Source organism: Hemicordylus capensis, chromosome 6, assembly GCF_027244095.1.
Source record: "Hemicordylus capensis ecotype Gifberg chromosome 6, rHemCap1.1.pri, whole genome shotgun sequence".
In the NCBI taxonomy this organism is placed as follows: domain Eukaryota; kingdom Metazoa; phylum Chordata; class Lepidosauria; order Squamata; family Cordylidae; genus Hemicordylus; species Hemicordylus capensis.
In genome coordinates, this window is record NC_069662.1 from 14,115,867 (window position 1) to 14,121,866 (window position 6,000).

Consider the following 6,000-nt stretch of genomic DNA (forward strand, 5'->3'; position numbering starts at 1 on the left):
TGTCACTCAGAACAAAACTCACTCTACACTCAGATGAAAAAAAATTAGAGAGAACACTGATGGAGACCAGGCCTCCCAGAAGCGTTGTGTATCAATGGCACATATTGCAATACATGCTTGGAGTGCAGAAATGTGAAAAAAAATGCTTGAATACAGATCAGCAATCATGTTCACTGGCCACATATTTCACAAGTGTTGAGCACACATGAATGGCTGCTGTTCATTCTCAGCTCTACGACAGTAGTGGGGGAGCAAAGGGGGTTAATCTTTGCAAGGATGATAGCAGTGCCCTCCACCTTTGACCCAGCTTCTGGAGGGGAATATAGTATTTGTGCATGCATGGAGATGTACACACACACACACACACACACACACACAATGCCTCTGCATATTCCTCCCATCATAATGATGGGCATTTTACGAGCCAATAAATCATGCAGCAAGGTGTGCACTGAAGAATGGGGTAGTTTGGCGAGGTTGAAAGTTGGGATCACTGTTGTATCAGGCAAAAAGGTGTCCCTTCCTACTTCCTAGATCTGGAAACATAAACCCACACAGACAGGTCATGCTAAAAAATCTGGTCCTGAAGTCATGACTAAGGAGGAAAAGCAAAAACCATTGATGAAAAGGCAGGCAAGTGGAGCAGGTGTGGGGGGGGGGAGAGGACAACCTCCATCTAAACCATCTGATTCACACAATACATGCCAGAGAGTGAACTGAATGAAATTACTGTGGTCCAGGACCAGCAAACAGTACCTGCAAAACAACAAATCACAGATACAGGTCAGAGGCAATTTCCTGTGTTGTTGGAAAAATAATGCGGCCACCTTTGAGACCCAGATCCCTCTTTCCACACCCCACTAGTCATGAGAACAATCCTCAAAGGTCTCTTTCCAGGATCTGCTTACAGAACAACTGTGAGGGGGGAAATGGCCATGCTCCTTCCTTCAGAGGTCAAACAAGAGAACCAACCGGCTTCCTTAAAGATTGGTGGGTTTCACAGTAGAGGCTTCTTGGAACGTCACCTGTGGGTTCAAGCAGTGCTCTAGCTGAGTTCGTGTGAACTGGGGAGTGAAAGATCCCTTTCTCTCTTCTACATACACACACATACCCCTTGCTGAGTGTGATACTCCAGAAAGAGAAGGCGGCACCAGTAGATTACAAGCAGAAAGGCACATGGGAATGCAGGGGGGGATATGTGTCCCTAAATAGCTCCCCCTCTCACACACATGCAAAAATGTGGGGCCCGTAGCATTTGCTACTTTTGCTACTAGGTTAATCCGGCAATGGTGAGGTGGCCAAGGAACAGCCTTCCAGGGTTTTTGCGGCCCAAAGTGTTGGGAATACGGGGGGGTGGGGGAGGCTCGACTCACCAACTCAGAGTTCCCCTCCCCCCACCCAGCTGGTTGCTGTGCCCGTTGTCATCAGTTGAGTTTTCTTTGCATTTAGACATAGTCCCATTTTTTGACTGTGCTCCTTGACTTTCATTACTAGAGCTTGCAGATCATCCGCATTCTCCGCTATCAGAATGGTGTCATCAGTATAGTATTGGTTATTGATGTTTCTTCCTCCAACTTTAAAACCACGCTCATCTTCTTCCAATCCAGCTTCTCTCAGTATATGTTAAGCATATAAGATGAATAAAAAGGGTGAAAGTATACAGCCTTGTATTACTCTGAATGTCTGGTTCACCACTATGGAGTAAATCCACCTGTCTCCGTGGAAACACAGCTGCAACTCATTCAGACATGTCCTTGTGTGTCTATTCCAGGGGGCCAAGGAACAACCTTCCAGGGTTTTTGCGGCCCAAGGGGTTGGGAATGGTGGGGGTGGCAGGCCGGACTGCGGGCACTGAGAGGGCGGGGGAATGTTTGTGGGGAGGGCGCCGGGTTTTGAGCAGAATGGGTAATTGAGGGTGGGAATTGGGGCGCAGGGGCACCCCACAGAGTGTGGCACACCGGGAATACGCCCTGTTGCCCTGTGGGCCAGTCTGAGCCTGCGTGGCTCGACTCACCAACTCAGAGTTCCCCTCCCCACACATGTGCTTTAAAGTTTTAACGGGAAAGCCTTTTTAGGCTAGGAGATCCCCTGTATTTGTAAAGGGGAATCCCAGCTGGATTCCCAATTACAAGTATATCCCCCACCGAGCCAGCCTGCCAGCCAGTTCCATGAAATGGGGGGTGGTCCAATTCTAACTTGGACTGGCACCCCCCCCCCTTTTGAGGGCCAGTCTGGTTCATCCTCGGGCCAACCAAACAGGCCTGGCTCAGTCTGAGCTGGTTCGCACAACCCTCTTTCTCTCCCCTCTCTGTCTACACTAAGCCAGAAGCAAAGCCTCCTTGGAATCCGCCATTCCACAAATCTCATCCTTCCCTACCTTCTCTGAATATCCGGTGCACCACTATGGGATATTTTATCACACTAATTCTGCCATGTAATGTATTTGTTTCACTAATGTACTTTCATTCTCTTTTAATAAATTTGAATTTGTTCACTGAAACCTTGTTTTGTCCCTTTGTTTGGATATTAGTTCCATCTCTACCGCAGAGGGATAGACATTACAGTAGCAGCCCTAGGCCCCACATCTTGTAACCGTGGTTTGTGCCATAACACAGGTCTGGATGATCAAAGACAGCAAGGTTACTGAACATGAACAAAGGTTCTGCACTATGTCTGAATCCTGAAATTATTATTTTATTTTTACAAACTTGGGTAGATTTTTTCCTGACCATGAATCCATTTATATACCACATCTTTGCACTGGAATTTAGAAACATTTTCATTCACTGGTTTATTTTCTTTCTGGGGGATTGACATCTAATACTTGGTCATCCCTGCTTGGGCCATTTTGAGGGAAGACCTTGCTGATGAATGCTAGGATACCCTATGGAAGTGGAAGAAGGGGAATGTTCTGCCTGACCTTTTAGAAGTTAAGTCACATTGGCTATGTAGGACACATTGGTGATCTGTACCCACTTGTTATAAAATCAATGAAATATACATAAATAAAATAAATAAAGCCCCTTACTGCATGGTTAGTTTTCCTCGCACTCAACGCAAGGCCCAATGACCAGCAGGCACTTGGGTCCCCAAAGTGTTAATTGAATCCTGTTATTGCCTGCTGAATAGCAAATATTGGTTAGGAGGGAATAAAAAACGTTCTCGTGGATTGTATAGGGACCAGAGGACTGTAGGGAAAGTGTCAATCCACCCTGTAATTATCAAAATCACTAGTATTGAGTTCTGCTTCTTGTGGAAGCCCCAGGGCTAGCTAGAGGTCATTTAATGATAAGATAGGTTAATTATAGCTCAGTTGCTCATACCAGGCTACACTCCCTCAGTGTGTAAGGATCTAAAAGTGCCAGTGTGTGCCCTAGAACTCAGGAGACGTTAACATGAATCAAACAAGGCTCTGTCAAATGGAATTTCTGTGTTGGTAAAGTTCTTTGTGGGTTGTCTTCTCTAGCTGACAAAGCAAGTGCACAGCTGGGGTGAGATTCAAAATTTGCAGGAGCTCAGAATGGTTCGGTTACTACCATTCCTCCTATATCTGCCTGCTATTTTCAGCAGGCAGAACAGCAGGCAAAGACATCTGTGCAAAATTCAGCACAATTCCAAGACAGATTCCAGAGAAGGCATTACCATTGGGGAATTTGTATCCTTCTTACAGGGTGGTGTGCTTCTATTCAACTTTACTGTACCACCAGACATATCCACAACAGGATAGTGAGTAGTGCATCTTTTGATTTAATGGTTGTATTGGGTCTTTTAGGTAGGACTGATCTAATGTATGCCTATCTGGTTTAAATTATTCTAGTGGAGATTCATTATCAATGTCAGCTTCTGATATGCCTAACATTGAGGCTGCAGCATCTAGCCATGGTGTGTGAATGGACCTTAGCAAATCTAATAGCACAGTCTGATCTCTAATCATTTGCATTACAAATCTCCTGGGTTTGATCTCTGGCATCTCCAGGCACAACTGGGAAACTGCTCTGTCTGAAAGCAGATTCCCTGCCAGTCCCAATAAAGAATAGTGACCTAGCTAGACCAATGGCCTGATTCAATATAAGGCAACTTGATATCCTTGTATGTCCATATATCATACCAAGCACAATGATTTCCAAGGAGGTAATGTAATGTAATGTCATGTAATTTTATTTACAGTCATTGACCAAACAGAGAGTAAAAACCAGTAAACATTAAAATATGTATATACATATATACAGTTTAAGATTGGGGTGATATCCCATTATACCTTTTAAAAGCAATATAACTAAACTTAGCTACAGGAATAGAAATTAAAGCATCTTTGTCTGAAAGCCGATGTTTTACAAGGTTAGCATCGGATTGATCTGCCAGTTTACATATTAGAGGAGCAATAAGGCGTTCCCTGGGATACAAATGGAGATTACAGTGGAGAAGGATATGTGCGACAGTTTCTGTATCTCCTCATCCACAACGGCAGTGTCGTTCTTCTAAAGGCACACCTTGAAACCTCCCAGCTAGAAGTGCGGATGGAAAGGAATTAACCCTTACTCTTGTGAATATCCATCGAAACTTAGAAAAAGTAATTGTCGACAGATATTTTGCGGGGAAAAGATCCATATTAGTTCTTATAGCTCTATCAAACTCTGGAAGCGCAGCCCAGTTTTCTTGGATCTCAATATCAACAAAGCGTTGTTTCACTACTCTTTTCGCGTTCACTAGACCCAATTCCAGCAGTTGGGCTGGGTCTAAGCCTAGAGAGGTGAGCTTCGTACTTACTGTAGTACACCATAATGGCTGGGGACTAACTGAAAGAAACTCAGGAATTAAACCAACTGGTCGCAGATGTATTTTCAACCAGAAATAAATAATCAAAAGCCAGGCCTGAGATTCAATTTTTATGAAGCCAGCCTCTGTCCTTAAAGTCACATTTGCTGTACATTTTGGTGTACCAAATAAATTCCTCAAGAACCCTGATTGGGTTCTTTCCAAAGTGTCAAACCTTTAGTATGGACCTAGTTGTATGCCATACAATAATTGCGGAATGACCTTTGCAGTATAAAGCTTTAAGGCAGCTGGTATGTAGCCTGCACCCTGAGTTCTGAAAAATCTTAAGATTGCTGCTGTGCTGCGTTTTGCCGAGTCTGTGACCATACTAAGATGTGCTGATTTCCCAGCATTATGTTGAAAAATTACCCCCAGGTATTTTATTTGATTTACCTGTTCTAGTCAGTGTCCATCTAGCATCCATACAAATTTTTTAACTTTATTGGTGAAACACATGATTTTAGATTTGTCATAATTAATCTGTAGATGCTCATCTCTGCAGTAAAGTGCTATGGCATCTAACGCTCTTTTGAGCCCAACCCTGGTTTGAGACAGAATTACTGCGTCGTCAGCATACATCTGGATTGGGATTTTCTTGTTGGCTAGTTTTGGTGGGTGTGTGTCAGATGTCTGCAAACACTTTATCAAATCGTTAATGCAAAGGTTGAATAGGTAAGGGGCTAGTACACACCCTTGTCGCACCCCTTTCCTAGTGGGTACTAAGTTTGTAAGGTTACCAGCATGGTCTAAACGCACTCTTAAAAAGGAATTTTCATGCATTTTGATGAGCAAGAGTAGAAGCCTTCGGTCCATAGAAGTAGCCGCCAATTTAGACCAAAGACGGCCTCTAGAAACTGCATCAAAAGCCATCTTAAGGTCTATAAACGCGGCAAACAGGGGTCGCTTATTCCTTTTTACCTGTTTGTCCACAAGATGTTGTAATATTAGACAGTGGTCTAATCCAGATCTGTTAGCTCTAAATCCTGCCTTCTCATCCTCAATAATGCACTCCTGCTCCATCCAAGCACATAGTTTGACACAGAAGTGCTTGGCATAAAGTTTACTTATGATATTTAAAAGGCTTATTGGTCTATAATTAAAGGGATCATCCCTTCTGCCTTTCTTATGGATGGGAACCACAATCGCCGTTCCCCAATCCTGGGGGAATTGTGCTGTTTGATCAAT